Below are 16,994 nucleotides of genomic sequence, written 5' to 3'. Positions count from 1 at the left end.
ATTCCTCGCTGAATTATTGGCTATTCCTCAGTGTGAACATACCCTTTGGCTAGAAACAATGGTGCAACTTTGGGTAAACTGGTATGTGTTTAAATGTGTCTCCATTTAAATGTAAGATCCCCATGAAATAATATACCGGTATTTTTTATGTATGATGTTATCAAGCTGCTGCTGCCTATCCTTGTTACAATCCCATGACTATTAAAGCTAAATATCGCGCTCTGCAGCTCATTCACTCCACTAGAAGCTATTTTTATTGTAACCTGAAAAAATTACTTTACTTCCCCAAGAGAGCAACAACTATATGTCCAATATGGTCACGTAGAGCGTAAGCCGTAATAAGCCACTGCTGTATTAACCTCATAAGTACCTAACACTTCAAGCAAACGACATCAATGGTTAGCATCGCTATCTTAAAGCCCAATAGGGACCGTATGACCGACGTAAAATGTGCTTGGAATTTCTTTGTTCTCCATTGTTCATACGGGTTTTTTTCAAGCTCCAAAACGACTTATGGTGAAATGGTAGGGTTGCTGGGTGATTGGATTTGTGTGACCTGAACTTACTTTCGTAAGTGGTGTACTGTAAATAGGTCAGCTAGTGCCGAATCATGTAAGGGGACAGAAAATGATGTCTTATGTATGCTGTCATCCCCTCTAACTGTAAAAGGCACTTATGCTGTACATGACTTGGTTACCTCTTTGGATAAAGTGGAAATACAATGGGGGAGATTTATCAAACATGGTGTAAAAAGAAAGTGGCCCAGTTGCCCCTAGCAACCAATGAGATTCCACCTTTCATTTTCTAATAAGTCTGTGAGGAATGAAAGGTGGAATCTGGTTGGTTGCTAGGGGCAACTGGGCCAGTTTCACTTTACACCATGTTTGATAAATCTCCCCCAATGTCTTTAAGGGAACATGAGCAGAGATTTTCTATGGATAACAAACTCATTTCTGCTTATTAGCATAATGAGCGTGAAGCACTGGCACTGGTGTTTGAACAGGTAGTTATTGATAATTTCCACATGCTATAGCCATTTTTTTTTATTTTTTTTTTGCACGTACTTGTCACTTGTCACTTGTCACAAAAATAAATAAAAAAATTGACATGTCCTGAAGATATGGGTGAGATTTATCAAACATTGTGTAAAGTAAAACTGGTTCAGTTGTCCCTAGCAACCAATCAGATTCCATTTTTCATCCCTCACAGACTCTTTGGAAAATAAAAAGGTGGAATCTGATTGTTTGCATTGACAACTGAGCCAGTTTCGTGTGTTTAGACCCCCATTGATTTTTATACAAAACTGGGAGAAGTGCACAATCCCCAGCTCGCTGAGATCTTGGTTTTGCTGCATAAAATGATCTTGATAGACTTGAAATGTAGCTCGTCTCCTGTACCAAGTATGATATGTCTCTGTTAACTTGATAAAGGGGTCCCTTTACCCCGAAACGGGTTGTTGTAAACGTACTTTTAACAAACTACCAGTTTCTGTTACAATTTCTACTGCCGGTCAGCACCAAGAGGGGGTAAAATTCCGACCTTCACCGTACCACGGCAATTGGACACCTCCACATCTAAGATTCCTGTGTTAGAACCCAGTGGCTCTGAATCAATCTAACAACATCTACTACCGGCGGCTCCTCCATCTCCACTGACAGCGCATATAGGTGTTGTGCTCTTAGTACAACATCTCAAGGTGAGCGTATACATAAAGTTACAATTTCACCTGTGTCTCACAGTTTTCACCCTATGGCGCCCTGCAATTTATTTTCAGCCACTGTGTGAAGTAATGAAGTGAGGTACTCATCTGTGTGCTCCTTCTGGCTCTGTCTAATGATTAGTGACGGTCTGAACAACGATACTCACCAATCACAACTTTTCCACATTCCCACCATTCTCTGAATAACCTACTGGCCTCTGATCATCCTGCACTTAAGGCTATGTTCACACTACATCGGCAACAACGGCCGTACTTTATGCAGTGTGGAACATTGCCTACATTTCTATGGGATCCCGGCCTGAGTGTTTACACATCGTATACTCTCCAACATGTCAGTTTTCTGCGGCCGCAATCTAATGAATTGCGGCCATAGGAAAACCTGTCAGTTCACACAATGAAGCAATTGGCTCCGACCGCTTGCTTCATTGTGTGCTGTGGGGGGTTCTGATGCGGGCGCGCACTGATGCGCCTGCATCAGAACCCTGCGGTTGGAAAGATCATCCGGCCGGTACTTAAGTCACGGAACGGAACGGCCGGTCTCATACGTAGTGTAAACATAGCCTAAGGCTGGTTTCACACACAGTATATTTCAGGCTGTATATTTGAGGCTGTATAGCAACCAAAACCAGGAGTGGATTGAAAACACAGAAAGGCACTGTTCACACAATGTTGTAATCAAGTGGATGGCCGCCATTTAATGGCAAATATTTTCTGTTATCTTAATACAATGGCTTCTGTATTGAAATAATGGCCGTTATTTACCGTTATATGACGGCCATCCACTCAATTTCACCATTGTGTGGACAGAGCCTTTCTGTGTTTTCAATCCACTCCTGGTTTTGGTTGCTATGAGGACCTGACATGAGGACCAAATACAGCCTGAAATATACTGTGTGTGAACCCAGCCTAAAGGTGTACTATGAAGAAAAAAACTAACTGGTGGCTGCTCCCGTATATCCTGCAGGAACTGGTGTATTCCATGACACAGTGCTCTCTGCTCCCACCTCTGTCCATGTCAAGAACTGCAGGAGAGGCTTTCTATGGGTATTTGCTACTGCTCTGGACAGTTCCTGTCACAGACAGAGGTTGCAGTAGAGAGCTCTATGTCAGACTGGAAAGAATACACCACTTCCTGCAGGACATAAAGCAGCTGATAAGTACAGGAAGACTTAAGATTTTAAATTGACATTACTTACCAATCTGTATAACTTTCTGACACCAGTTTACTGTATATATAAACAGTTTTTTTTCTCTTTATAGTGCTTCTTTAACCCTAGGTCACTGCAATTGTATATAACAGCTATTTGTACACTTGTATGCTCCCACAGATTTCTACATTTACAGCCTTCATTTAGACCATGCAGGTCTTTTTGGGACAAATAATATTAGTACATATCCATAGCCCCAGCAGAGATATTCATTACCCACCGTGATATAAGATATACTGTACTTTCAGTCTGATATACTTTTTTTTTTATTCTCCTGTCAAGACCGCGAAAGCAGAAAATCTACAGCTTGCAGGACAAAAAAGTTATATATCCGAAAATTAATTGCAAATTACAGGCTGTGTCTCAGCCTCTAAGATCCAATCTCAGGTAATATGTTACATTATATTCAAGCTGGAAAAATTTCATCAACATGAAAAATGTTCCGTCGGCGCTCGGCTACTTAACAGCGACACTCTGTGTTTTCTTCTATAATTTTATTTTCTCTTCAGACACTACAAAAATGAAAGATTTACATCTTCTGGGAATAGCATTTTTTCCCCGCTTGCAAGTAGTATCCCCTTAGGAGCCGTTTTCTAAACATATTCTCTGCTGGAAAAGAAATAAAAGTCTATGATTTTCATGTACTCGGAATTTTAGGCACAAATAACAGAAAACTAACATCGTAACTACTATAATAATTCCCGACTAATGTTGTTTGGGGAGGGGGGGTTTGTTAGGGTCAACGTCAAGAGGCTGCAGCTAATGTCAATTTATATAAAATACGTACTAAAATAAAAATATGGGCTACTAGACAGAGTCGTTTATATGGTGACATGTTTAATAGTAAATTCAAAAGCTAAAGCTACAAAAGACATAAATTAAGAGGCGAAAAATGGAGACGTCTATTTACCAACAGGGGCTTTTTGCAAATAAAATACTGTTTGCAGCCTGCCACAAAGTAATTCATAATTGTATTCCCAATGCATAGATTTAGAAAGAGAGAAACCAAACCTCATCTGAATGTGATTCCTATGCAAAAATCCAATAAAACTTTATAACTTAGACATAAAATGTGCCACGGTATTTATTTTTCATGGAGATAAAAAAGTAAAATAAAATGTATATGTATAATGCTGAATTTACGATCACTTATCACTCAGCCAAAACTGGAGTTTTTACCCGCAATCTCATTTTGTTCTGATTTTAGGGATTACATTTCAGGAGAAAAAGCAAAAGGTGTATTAACTGGAGTCTTGTGAAAAAGTTGTAGGTTAGGGTTGAAGGGGTACTCCAGAGAAAAAAATGTTTTCATATCCTTTGGTGTCAGAAAGTTACACAGATTTGAAATTACTTCTAAAAAATATCAAGTCTTCCAGTACTTATTGGTTGCTGTATGCTCTACAGGAAGTGATGTATTATTTCCAGTCTGACCCAGTCTCTGCTGCCACCTCTGTCTATGACAGGAACTGTCCAGAGCAGAAGCAAATTCCCATAGAAAACCCTTCCTGCTCCGGACAGTTCCTGACATGAACAGAGGTGGTAGTAGAGAACTCTGTGTGAAACTGGAAAGAATGCACCACCTCCTGCAGGACCTACAACAGTACTTGAGATTTTTTAACAGAAGTCATTTAAAAATCTGTATGACTTTCTGCTACCAGTTGATTTGAAAACATTTTGGGGGACATTGATTTAGAGTACGCCAGTCTTAACTTAGGCCCCACCCCCTTTCTCCCAGCCAAATTCACTAAGAGGTGCACGCAAATCTTGCCAGTTGGGTGGCCAACCCTGCGCACAGTATACCAAATGTACACCTGCTTCCAGCAAGTGTAGATTTGGATCATGATTTACACCTGTGAACAGGCGTAAATCATAATAAATGAGGTGTGGGAGGAGGCAGTGCTCCTCCGAGCCCTCCCTGCCCGCCCATCGGGCAAGTGGGGCATAGGCAGGCATATGCCAGGGAGAAGGGGTGAATCTGCGCCTTCTCCTTGGTGCACTCTCTAGCCTTAACAGTCATAAATGTCCCCCCTTGTTTCCTCTGTAGTACCTCTTACACCTCTTTACCTCTTACACCTGATTTCAAATACCAGTGTACATTATCATACAGGGGCCTAGCTAGCGAGGGGGTATAAGAAAGAAAAAAACATTAGCTATAGAAGAGTTGTAAACTGTGTATTATCTGAGACTGTTTATTTTTTGTGATTGTGATTCCAAGTTTTAAACCTTTTTAACCTGGGAAAAACTGGAAAAAAATATATAGATATAGCAACCTTCCTATGTTTCTCACATCCGTCACTGCTGCAGCTGAGATGAGGAAGGTAAAATAAAACTTGAAATGTCTTTAACCCCTTCAAGACACAGCCCTTTGATGCACAAAAGTCTGGGTCAGATTAATGCAATCTTCCTCCCCGCCTTCTAAGAGCCATAGCGCTTTTATTTTTCCACCTACAGGGCTGGTTGGGGTGTCATTTTTTTGCGCCATGATCTCTAGTTTTTATTAATATTATATTGGTGTAACTGAATATTTTAATCTCTTTTTATACATTTTTTTTCTGATATATAATTTATTAAAATTAGCAATCCTGGTGTTTTTTTTTCCGTTTACACGATTCACCATGCGAGAACAATAATGTTATATTTAAATAGATCGGACAATTTTATTTTTTAATATTTTTATTTTTATTATGGGCAAGGAGCGTATTTTAAACTTTTATTGGGAGGGGGTTTATATGGGTTTTTTTAACACTTTTTTTAAAACTTTTTTTATTAAACTTTTTTTTTTTTGTACACATTGTATTACTGTAAAATATGCAATCAATAGATTGCATGTACTGATCTATGCTATGCCATAGCATAGCATAGATCAGTGTTATTGGCGATCTATGTATAGAGTCTGCCTGAGAGCAGACTCTACATGGATCGCCGATCCGACAGGATGGAGGTAAGGAGCTTACCCCCGCCTGTCGGCACAAGCTATCGGGACCCCTGCAGCCATGCCCCGTGGTCCCGATCACTCAGTGACAGATGCTTGTTCTGTCACTGAGTTCTTTAAACACCGCAATCGCTATAGATCGCAGCGTTTAAGGGGTTAATGAGACGCAGCAGCGGGATCGCAGCTGCCTCTCATTACCTCCGGCCCCGGACACACTGATGTGTGCGGGACCGCTCTCACTGCAGCAGTACCGCACAAATCAGTAATCTCGTCAGTGGTTACTGCACGGGGTATGTGCAGTAGGAACGTATATATACATGTTACTGACGGGAAGGGGTTAAAAGGGTTGTCATGTATTAAAAGGATTCAATACACTTAATATATTGATGGTCTGTCCTCAGGGTAAGCCATCAGAATATGATTTTGGGTCCTTTAAGCATTAAGGCTCTATCTGGTAACCATCGCAGTATTTGTCAGGCAACAACCTGTTATATAGCCCTTGTGTAAAAATTAGCATGCTTCCGAAATAGGAGGGAATAGAAAAAAATATGCAACATAAGTCTTGCCAGCTCAGCCAATGCCAGGTTGCCCATTGATTGGTTAAACTGGTTCTTCTCCCAAGTGCTTATTTTGGAATCAGTAAGAACAGATAAAGGGGACTGGATGGTGGCAAACAGAAGCTGCGTGGTAAATACAACATGGACTCCCAAGCCCAGAATGGGCAGGAATTGAAATGAATAAATAAATAAAAGTTATTCTAAATCTTTTTCCCAATACATATCAAGCACAGCTCCTCCTGCTGTATACCATGATGCTAGCAGATCATACTGCTATTGTTCCTCATGACAGATTTGATGGGGGCAACTTGTATTGTTGGCCCTTTAAATTCTGCGATCATCGGTAGGTAGCATCCTCTTGAATGTGAAAAGAATCCAGCATGTACAAGAGGGCCTGTTTTAGTGTAGACTAAATGTGACATGACCCTAAGGCAAGAAAACCAGTGATAGATATGTAATATTGCCATAGGCAAGATCTGAGCAAGATATGTTCTGATGTGCTACTATCAGCGATTGTACCAACCCAAGACATCATATTATCCTATCTTCTACCTTTCTCTTTATTGTCTACAGGGGACTTCCTTGTTTCAAAAAAATAGTATGGAAGTTTAGATCTTGAAAAACTTAGTAGACATTCTAATACAATGTGCTAACCTTTTGTGCAATATATGGTATGTCTGCCCCAATCTTGATTCTCAGAGTAGTAGTCATTCTTCTATTGTCTTTATTTTCCCTTTGGTGGTGTCTGAGAAACCTTTGCAGTAGATGCTGAAAGTTTTCTTCTTTTTGCTGATTTATTGATGGTTATTAGATAGAGCTCCAGGTTAAGGGATCCTTAAATATAAGCTAAGGTTGTTTTTTGCTTTAAGAGAGCAAGTAACAAGCTTGCCCCCACCCCCCTCGATTATCTAGAGGTCAACATTAAGCATTCAGCCCTCATTGTGGTTGAGACCTTGTCTCCCCTACAGCTAGGTCTGAATTGAAAAAACAGAAACAGAATAATGCATACCTAACTCCAGCTTAATGCAAAGTCAACCCATGTGGACACCATCAGTATCAATCTTCTTTTAAGAAATTTTTTTTCCTAAAAATTTTGAACTGGAGGAAGAAGGGTTCAACCCAAGCATCGAAATGAAGATCAAGGCTAAATTTATATTCTAAAACATCTCGATGTAATTTATAAAAAATGAGAAGGATTAAGCTGACAGATGAACGTGATGCCAGTGACAGGATAATTTAATTTAGTCTTAAAGCTTCACGAATGGATGTGAAGGTCGTGTCCTAAAGGTTGGCACTTCTTTCCCCTGGGGAACAGGCATGATGGAATTTTCTATGATTATTCCTATGCTAATAGACAATTACAAGTGTGAAAAGGACCCCGAAGGATTCTCATGAGCTGCTACTAACAAACTATTTTTATAGGTCGAGTGAAGGAAAGGGCTGAGTTATTACACGGCATTCTCTCAAGGTAGGGGAAAAAATCAGGTTAGTCGATCACTAATGTATCTATTAACAGTCCTATGGTCTTAGCATAGGAGAACAATTCTCTGATTAAATCTTCCCAACCGTCCATCGCTTTGAAAACTGTCCTCTGTCTTATTACCTTTTTCTGATTTTGAGTATTTTTGGTAAAATTTAAAGGTTATTCCAAGTTAAAGATTATTATATTAACCCAAATATACAATGGAGATGAACAAATATTTACTAATAAAAAAATGTGTCTTTTTTCATAGAATGAAGGGTAAATTTCCATCGGCCATCCCAGGACACCATACCTCCCTACTTTAATTTATGCTGAAATAAACCACACAGCTTCACATTTATGGGTGAGTGCCGGATTTCTTTCTTACCCTGATTTATTTTTATATGTTTGATGGAACTCACACTTCTAATCTTTTATATTTATTTTGGAGTGTGGGAGCAAACCCATACAAACTCTATGAAGATGTTGTCCTGGTTAGGTTTGAATCCAGGAGCTCAGCATCACTGCAGGACCCATATAATGTTTATTGATATTCTGCATCCAGTATTGTAAATGGGGAATAAGGTTTCAGATATATTTTGGATGTGGCGAAGGGGTGATCCCCAAAACGCATTATTCATACTGATGTGATGTTTCACAATAAAGCCGTTTTTTTTTATACCAAAATTGTTACATTTTGGTCTGTATTTTTTCTATTTCAGCACTTGTATAGGCCCCATTTTTCTTTGCGAGCATCCCGGACACCTGACCTACATGGCTTGCAGCCAACCTCCAGACAACCTATACCCCGATCACTGAGGTAATTAACACAAAGCCCAAGTGGTTCTAAGGTGAGACTCTTTGTGCCATACATTATCACCTGAGGCACCATTCTCTGTGTTTTCCCTTGCCTTTCTCTCCCATGTATTAAAGCCCCCCCATGCAGCAGCCCCCATATAGTTAAGGCCCCCCCCCTGCTGTGCAGCATCCCCATATAGTTTAGATACCCTCTGTGCAGCAGCTCTCATATAGCAAAGGCCTCCCCTACTGTGCAGCAGCCCCCATGTGAAAAACAAAAGAATTCTCTTTCAAATTGCTTTCAGTGTCTTTCTCCTCCTGGAACTTTGATATGCAGCTATCAAGGGATCCTCCACTGCAGGCAGCCTGATACACAGCTTCCCTGCTGCAGCCCAGCGGCTTCTGTCTCTCCGCTCCTTTCCTGCTCCAGACAAGTGATGTCAGTGTGATGGTTGGTTCAGGTGGAAGATGGTGGTTAGCCTGGTTGTGAGCTCAGCCACTGATGTAAGTGTTGTGACGCCAGTGTGATGTTGGTGCCTGCTTGTTTAGTATGACTGATTGTGTTCCCCAAATAATCGGTAACCTGCTGTTGCGGGTCCCTTGGGCTTTTGTCAAGGCATTCCTGAGTGGCAACTGACCCACCCAGACTGTTGGTACCTCCACCTACAAAACAGGGGAAAATAACCCAAGGTGTGTGGTGGTGTGTGTACAGGTGCTGGTGCAGACAGAAGATGACAGAGTCACGTGCGTAGTATAAAAATATAACAGCTTTACTGTAGAACATTGCAGGTTATAGTACACAGTTTCACAAGAAAATTATCTTGACACTTGAATACTTGACCTTAGTGTTTGAGGAAGGTGCTTGAGAGAAGTAAGAAATGTAGTTGTAGTGGTGCTTTTTAGAGTGAAGAGTAGAACAGAGTAGAAAAGTACTAACATTTAGACACTGTCTGACGGCCTTCTGCCCTCTGGTGGCGTAGAACCAGTAGGGTAGTACGAGCCCCAGCCATGGTTATCTGGGTGTAGCTAGGTGTCCAAGTCTTCCTGGTTACCTGCACAGTAGGAAACGTATATCTTTATATACCAGTTGCTTTGTCCTACTGAAGCTAGTTCCTATCTTGTTCAGGATACTGCCATGCTCTGTTTAAACATGTTCCTGGTGTGCGTCAGGGTGTTCTTCGGTGGCTACTCTCCCTGTTGTATGTTTAGCATTGCATAATAGATACAGTGGTTTTACTGAAGGAACTGTTGGTCTCTAGTTGCATCTGTTTACACTCGTGGCTAGACTCAAGTGAACTGCGTCCCTGACAGGGGTCCTGGCATCAGCCTGGCCCAGGCTTAGCTTCTTCAGGAACTTGGTTTTTGTGTGTACTCTCTCCCTGAGAATCAGACTGAACTGTACTTCCTCCACCAGTGAAACTCCTCCTACAGGGGCCTGTAGTATGCCTGCCTGTAAGTGAAAAAAGAGAGAGAATAAGTAGAGAAGAAAAGGGAACCTCCTATTGGTCAGCATAAAACCCACAAGCTTCTTGACAGGTGCAAGGAGAGAAAAAAACATCAGTTGCATTTTGAAGAAGATGTATCTGTTACACGAGTGACTGATAGTGAGAGTAACTATTGGCGCCTTAGGGTGCCCTATTTAACTTATACATGCTTATAGTAAAGGGGTTGGTGCAGCACCTGTTGGAAACACTTGCTTGAGTTCTTCAGATGCTGGCGCCCCCTTTTGATTCATATGGTGATACAGAATTAGAAAAATAAAGCTCATTTTCACGGGTAGCTTGAGGAAGGAAGCAAATATGTTTTTCTAATTCTGGATAACTTCTAGATTATTCATTATTTAAATAAGTTATGCAATTTCCTTATACAGTGTCTTCATCAGGGCCTTAAATATTTCTGCTTGCAGTCATTGAATGCCAACTATTCTTTATATCTAGCTTATTTTTATTTCAGCAGGTCGTAAACCAAGCACACTCTGATGAAAGTTCTATTAAAATACCCTCAAGGATATGATCATACTATACTTCCTATTAAAGGCACAGCAGGAGCTCAGATCAAGAACCCAAGAGGGTGATGGCATGTACCCTCTGGAGTATATTGTGGTTATGTAATTTCTCATAACTGTAAGGCAATGAGCCATAGATCTGTGTGATCATCATATGACCAGAAAAAATTCCTATTCCCTGGAAATACAATGAAGGCTTCCATTCAGTGATGGCAAGCTTGTGATTGCTCTCCTGCTGTCTCCAGATACTCAATTGTAAGCTCCATATTTTTATCTATACATTAGCTTCACAAGTACACAGAAATGTTCCTAGAGTGCATTGGAGCTACAGTACATATAGGCATATTTTCTATTGTACCCGAAACTCAAGTATAATATTCAGTTTTTTTGTTTTTCCCCGATGAGAGTGAAAAAGTAAGAAACAATAGGTAAAAGGTTAGCTGAGGAAAGGGCACAAGCAGCAAATTTTTCATTAAAACATACATTATTGGTCTATCCTTAGTATAGTTTATTAACTACATCTTTGCAAATACTCTACTGTATTATGCAGCTTTAGTTTGACAGAGCTCAGTGTCGACATCTAGCTGCTATAGGTGGTAGTGCAGAAAAAAATGTATAGCTCTATCTACATTATCTATCTATCTATCTATCTATCTATCTATCTATCTATCTATCTATCTTATCTATCTATCTATCTATCTATCTATCTATCTTATCTATCTATCTATCTATCTATCTATCTATCTATCTATCTATCTCATATAGTCCTAAGTTAAACTTTTTCAACTTTGAGAAGCTTACCTTTGGTTCTTGTTTAAGTAGAGATCACAATCTGATCCACTGTCACAGATAAGAGCACAAAAAATAACGCTACACTATCTGGAATAAGGAAAAACTATTCAGAATCCAAAATAAACCCACAATGATTTCTCTTGCATATGCCGAATGCCATAGATTTATACTCATATAGTTACTTGTTATTTTTCATAAATGTACATGACTTTTTAGGGGTCACAAATTTAACCGTTGACAGTCGCAATTCTGTTTCTATAGAAACCAATAATACTGCATAGAGCTGCAGAAAATACAGTGTTTTCCTATACATACAAATTGTTTCGAACAAACAAAAGGAAACTGGTGTTCAGGGAGATTCATCAGTTCTGACCCTATGTAGAACAGGTATAAATTATTCATGTCAGGTAGGATTATGAAAAGCTTTGCTATTTTATATATTTTTTTCCATTACAGAAGCACAGGTTATGAATAGAATAAAAATCAAGCAGTCCTAGGGTTAACAGATTGACAATGCAAATCTGCCTATGCATGAATTGCACTTGATATGAAGCCGCTTGCTGTCTTACTGATAGAGATGAGCAGCAGTGTTCACATTCTCCCCCTGAGTACTCTCAGACAGCAGCTCTCTCCTTTCACCTGTATTCATAGCTGTCACTTTACCCCAACAGTGGTTTAGAAGGTACAAGAGTTCCCCCTATCCCCTGTTACTAACAGCAACACTAATACTCCCTGCTGTAGTGATAGAAATGTTCTTTTTTCACTCTTGGTTACTACTCCACCTCCAATGATACACAGCATGGTCTGTGTTATTCCTAACATATTTGTATATTCTGCCTTTTACAAAAAATGCCTTCTTACCACAGAAAAAAGCTCAAAAGCCTTGGCCACTAGAGGTCTCACTTTTCTGCCATCTGCCATTCACTGCCTGTTGTTATAGAAAATCTGTCTCTAGTAACAGAGAATCCAGTACAAAACACAGGATGTTAGAGAAGGGCTTAGCTACTACTATGCACTGGAAATAAGGAACTGAGCCTATGTTCAAGCTGATCTAGTCTACATGCCGACAGTGATCCACACTGTTTCTAAAAGGTAAATCAAGCCTTCCCTCCCATTAGTCACTACTTTAAAAGCTCAGGGTAGCTGCCCACAGCTTTGCAATCTGTAGTCTTCTTTAGTTTTCTTTTTTATTTATGTTCACACTGAATCTTGCAGAGCTACTGCATCAGTACCTCCTTCTCCCCTCTATACAGTCTATAGCAGTGTACTAAGTAAATCAAACACTAGCAAAGTGCAAGCCTGTTTAATCCATCAGCGTATGTCATGACAAAGCAAAGAGGAGCATGTGCTATGATTAGCCAGACAAGTAAAGAAAAGAATATCCTATACATTTACTACTGGCCTTTAACTTGATCCCATCTCCTGAAATGGAAAAAAAGGAGTAATAGCTGTGAACCATCAAGGGAGGTCTAGGGGGCTCAATACTAGCATTTAGGCTATGTGCACACATTTTGCGACGGAACGGCCGGTCTCTGAAAAGATCACCCCAGCCGGTACTGCAGTACCGGACGGATGATCTTTTTGGCTGCAGTGTTCTGATGCGTTGTGTGAACATAGCCTTAGAGTGGTGCCAGGTCAGAGAGAAGCCCATAGATGGCTGCACTAACAGCACTGGGGATTCAGTGTTATAGATTGCTATGTATTCCACAGATGAAGCCCCCACAGTTCGCACAATGATACCATATTGTATAATGTGCCAATATATCAATGGGTTGATGTATTTATACATGTTAAATGGGTATTCCCATCTCCATTAATATAGTCAGATTTGTAGGGCTCATAAGGTTAACTACTTTTGCAAACAGATTTATTTAGCAAACTTGTCTTCTTCTCCCGATATGCTGCTCTTTCCCTTTGCATTGTGGACAGCTTGTTGTCTAGGTGACAGGCCCCCACTCTGCTCTAAAAGCAGTGGTCTGGCTGGTCTATATATACCAAAACATGCAGACACAATATACGGGTCTCTGCTAACCACCAGATAGGATAGCCCTATAGTCACTAGAAAAATTTAAAGCCTGACAGGAGTAGTAGACTAAATGAGGCTTAAAACATAACTTTTAATAGCTCGCTAAAATCTTATCACTACTTATAACCAAAAATACTAAGAAAAAGTCGTGGCAAAACACTGTGACAACTTACTCCCACGTACAAACAGAGTATGGTGGATAGAGGAACCTGAAAACAAAATAGAACCAAAGTGTGGGTGGGGAAAGTGCACTCTGCACTAAAAGGAGATAGTCTATCCCTACCTTTTGGGGTGGTCACCTCCTTAGCAGGGTGGCCCCAACCACGATGGCGGTCCCTACTCTCAAATAAGTGCGCGGGAGAAAACAATAAACACCATGTGTCCCTACAAAATAATTCCCCCAAAACTAATGAAATGAAATGAACCGTGTACACTCCATAAAATATGTACAATAATGATCAACAGATCCAGTTGAATATAAATATTCCTACGCGTTTCCCCCGTCTATTTACTACGGGTTCATCAGGGAATCAACAAACAATGATCATTTAATGCTTAAAAGATATAAACAGATATTACAATCTGCACCACTAAAAGATAAAAAACACACAATGGCTTCTGCTACACAATCACATGTAGTGTGATTGTCTCTCCCATGTGGTTGTAATGGTAGAACCACACCTACAATGTCAGAATCACATATGTAGAGACCACAGCAGTATATTGCTCAACCAATAGAGTTCAACCCACAAATGTTTAACAGATAAGAAAAATACAGCAGTATATATTTGGACCTAGATAAAAATACATACTAGACCAGATATGGATATAGAGGAGCGATATACTCATCTAGACAGATGGCCAAATCAAGGTCCAAGGAAAGACATGCCCCGCATGCATACAGCGATGGATGGCCTCAGTGGGGTGACAGATAGACACCCCCAATCAACGTTCCCGATGTGGGGTGTGTTGAGAAGCTGCTGCATCTAGCTGTTTGTCCTACCTTAAATAGTTGGTAAATGCCCATCCACGATGTAAGCCGACACCGGTACGCAAACACCTACTTCCGCCTTGTGGAACGCAGGCGTGCGTTCCATCCTGTCCCTCCTAATAGGACCTGATGTAACGTAGCCATGCGCTTCCGCCCGCTGGAACGCACATGAGCTAGATCAATGGACTGTTGCCTAAAGCTGGAGCGCAAGCTGCACTTGATGTGGTTACGCCCCCCGGGGCGTGACATCAGTCGTCACATGACCGTAACATGACCGTAAGATAGATCAATGGACTGTTGCCTAGAGCTGGAGCGCAAGCCGCACTTGATGTGTGACATCAATCGTCACATGACCGTAACTTAGTGTAATGAATTATGATAACTACGGTCCCTCGCTTCGTACAGCTTATTGCACGAATTATGATGTCCAGTGCTTATGGAACTATGCGGCTACATAAAAACAATTTAAACATTAAGCAACTAAACAAGAACTTTTTAGTGATACCGTTAGGAGGGATCACCAAAACTCACAGGATATTATGAATACAGACGGCATTGGAAAGAGGCAATGACCCCGTAAGAATTAAACATATTAAAGGTGAAGCATTGTAGAGGGGAAAAAAATGGTTCAAGACATAAGTAGCCGTTATAAACTTCTTAAGTGAAGGGCATTTACGTGCCATTGTGTACCAACCTTGATGCGGTGCATTTTTGGATGTATATAACATTTGCCACTCAAACATCTCGTGGTAATTTCCAACAAGCTAAGCTTATACCTAATAGTGTAAGGTGTCCTATAAACACCTATAGATGATGGCACGCGGAAGGAGGAATTTCTATGAGCAAGGCAAATGTTGGTGCCTTGCATATGTAAAGGGGCGATGACGATGCTGTTTATATGAAAGAGGCAAATGATATTGGTGTATATATAGCTATATTGTACATCTATAGAGATGTAGCATATATAGAGTATAATATACTGTATATATATATATATATATATATATATATATATATATATTTATTTATTTTAATTTTTTTTTTACACACACACACACACACACACACAGGACTTTTTGTTCTGTGGGTTTTCATGCCATTGAGTGGAGTTGTGCAAACATTTAGTAACTTCTATTAACACCAGAAAACTGGCATGATGTAGAGAATTCTTTGAAGCGATCAGATGGGATGCCGCTCCATTATCTTAAACAATGCCACCATTTATCTACACAGATAATAATTTATCCAAATTCACAAACATTGCAAACCGTTAGCAGGAATTAAAGCTCGTAGAGATTCCCTTCGCAGTGAGCTGCATTGTCACTGGAGCTTTATTTTTTCATCCTTTGTCTTCTAGAGCTGAAAGCGGCTGACTCAGGCTTTCTTCTACCATTTCACTTAATTTGATTTATACTCGGAGCCTGTATGTATCAATTTGTAGACAGCTAAACATTAGTACTGACTTTGTTCATGCGTGCCTTTTGGTAACCAATAAAAAGACAGATTTCCATTCACTTCACGCTGACAGCTTCAGATTGTATTTCATTTCAAAAACAAAAGAAAAAAAAACACTGAAATAAATTGCAGAATTCTGACAAATGGAATTGTTTCACACAGGTTAACATTATACGCTCTATGAACATAGTCATTTCTGAATATATCTTATAAGTGTAGAGCCATTGGGCCCTGAGAATCGCTTACCTGGTAGGTAGGACTCCAGTGTCTCTTATTGTTGGGCCTAGATTTTAAAGGACAAGTTTGGTGCTGTAAAAAAATAAATAAATAAAAAAAAAACAAATGTCACGGCCGTGGTGTCCCGTGTCCTGGACAAGTTTGCCGCTGTAAAAAATAAAAAATAAAACATAAAAAAAAATCAATGTCACGGCCGTGGTGTCCCGTGTCTCGGGTCGCCGCTGTTCCCCTTCCCTCTCTGGCTCCTATAGCTGCTGTATCTTTGGCCCAGCAGGGTGCCTTACGGCCCCGTTCTCCTGGTGTCCGCTGTCCCGCGCCGGCTGTCACAGATTTAAAGGGGCAGTCCAGCCCTAATTGGTTAATGCACCAAACACCCTTGCTTTGTTGGAGCTTCTGCATGCTTCCCATAGTGTGTGGTCCCAGCTCTCCGTGATTCCTGCCCGTGGCGGTCCCTGCCCCCTGCGGTCCCTGTCAGTCACTGCCGTCCCGTTCTGCTGTTCTCCTGCCTGCCTACCTGGTTCCTGCTACACCTCATCCGCCACCTCTACCAAGCCAAGCCAGGGGTAGCGACCTGGGGGTCACCTGCCGCAGCAAGTTTGTCCTGCCTTGCGGCGGGCTCTGGTGAAGACCAGCGGCCCCTTAGACTCCACTCCCTAGTGTGGCTTACGCCATCGCTAGAGGTGGTCTAGTGGATCCACGACTCCAGTCGTTAAATCAAACACAGTTTCCATACTTACTCTGCCTCCGTTCGCTGGTCCCTGGAGCTCCGGTGAGGATCTTTTTTTTCCTGGTTCTTTGGCTGGGAGCATCA

At 40.8% G+C, this 16,994-nt stretch overlaps 1 long non-coding RNA gene across 1 annotated transcript; it reads left to right on the top strand.

Moving 5' to 3' along the window:
* Positions 1-1,352: 1,352 nt before the first annotated feature.
* Positions 1,353-10,804, top strand: LOC138771346 (uncharacterized). The gene is made up of 4 exons (XR_011359601.1): positions 1,353-1,696; positions 8,151-8,243; positions 8,602-8,699; positions 10,631-10,804. It is a non-coding gene; the product is annotated as an uncharacterized lncRNA (long non-coding RNA).
* Positions 10,805-16,994: the final 6,190 nt, after the last annotated feature.

The sequence above is a fragment of the Dendropsophus ebraccatus genome, chromosome 13 (assembly GCF_027789765.1).
Source record: "Dendropsophus ebraccatus isolate aDenEbr1 chromosome 13, aDenEbr1.pat, whole genome shotgun sequence".
Lineage (NCBI taxonomy): Eukaryota > Metazoa > Chordata > Amphibia > Anura > Hylidae > Dendropsophus > Dendropsophus ebraccatus.
The sequence above is the reverse complement of the archived record's forward strand: the minus strand, read 5'-3'. Positions and strand labels throughout refer to the sequence as shown.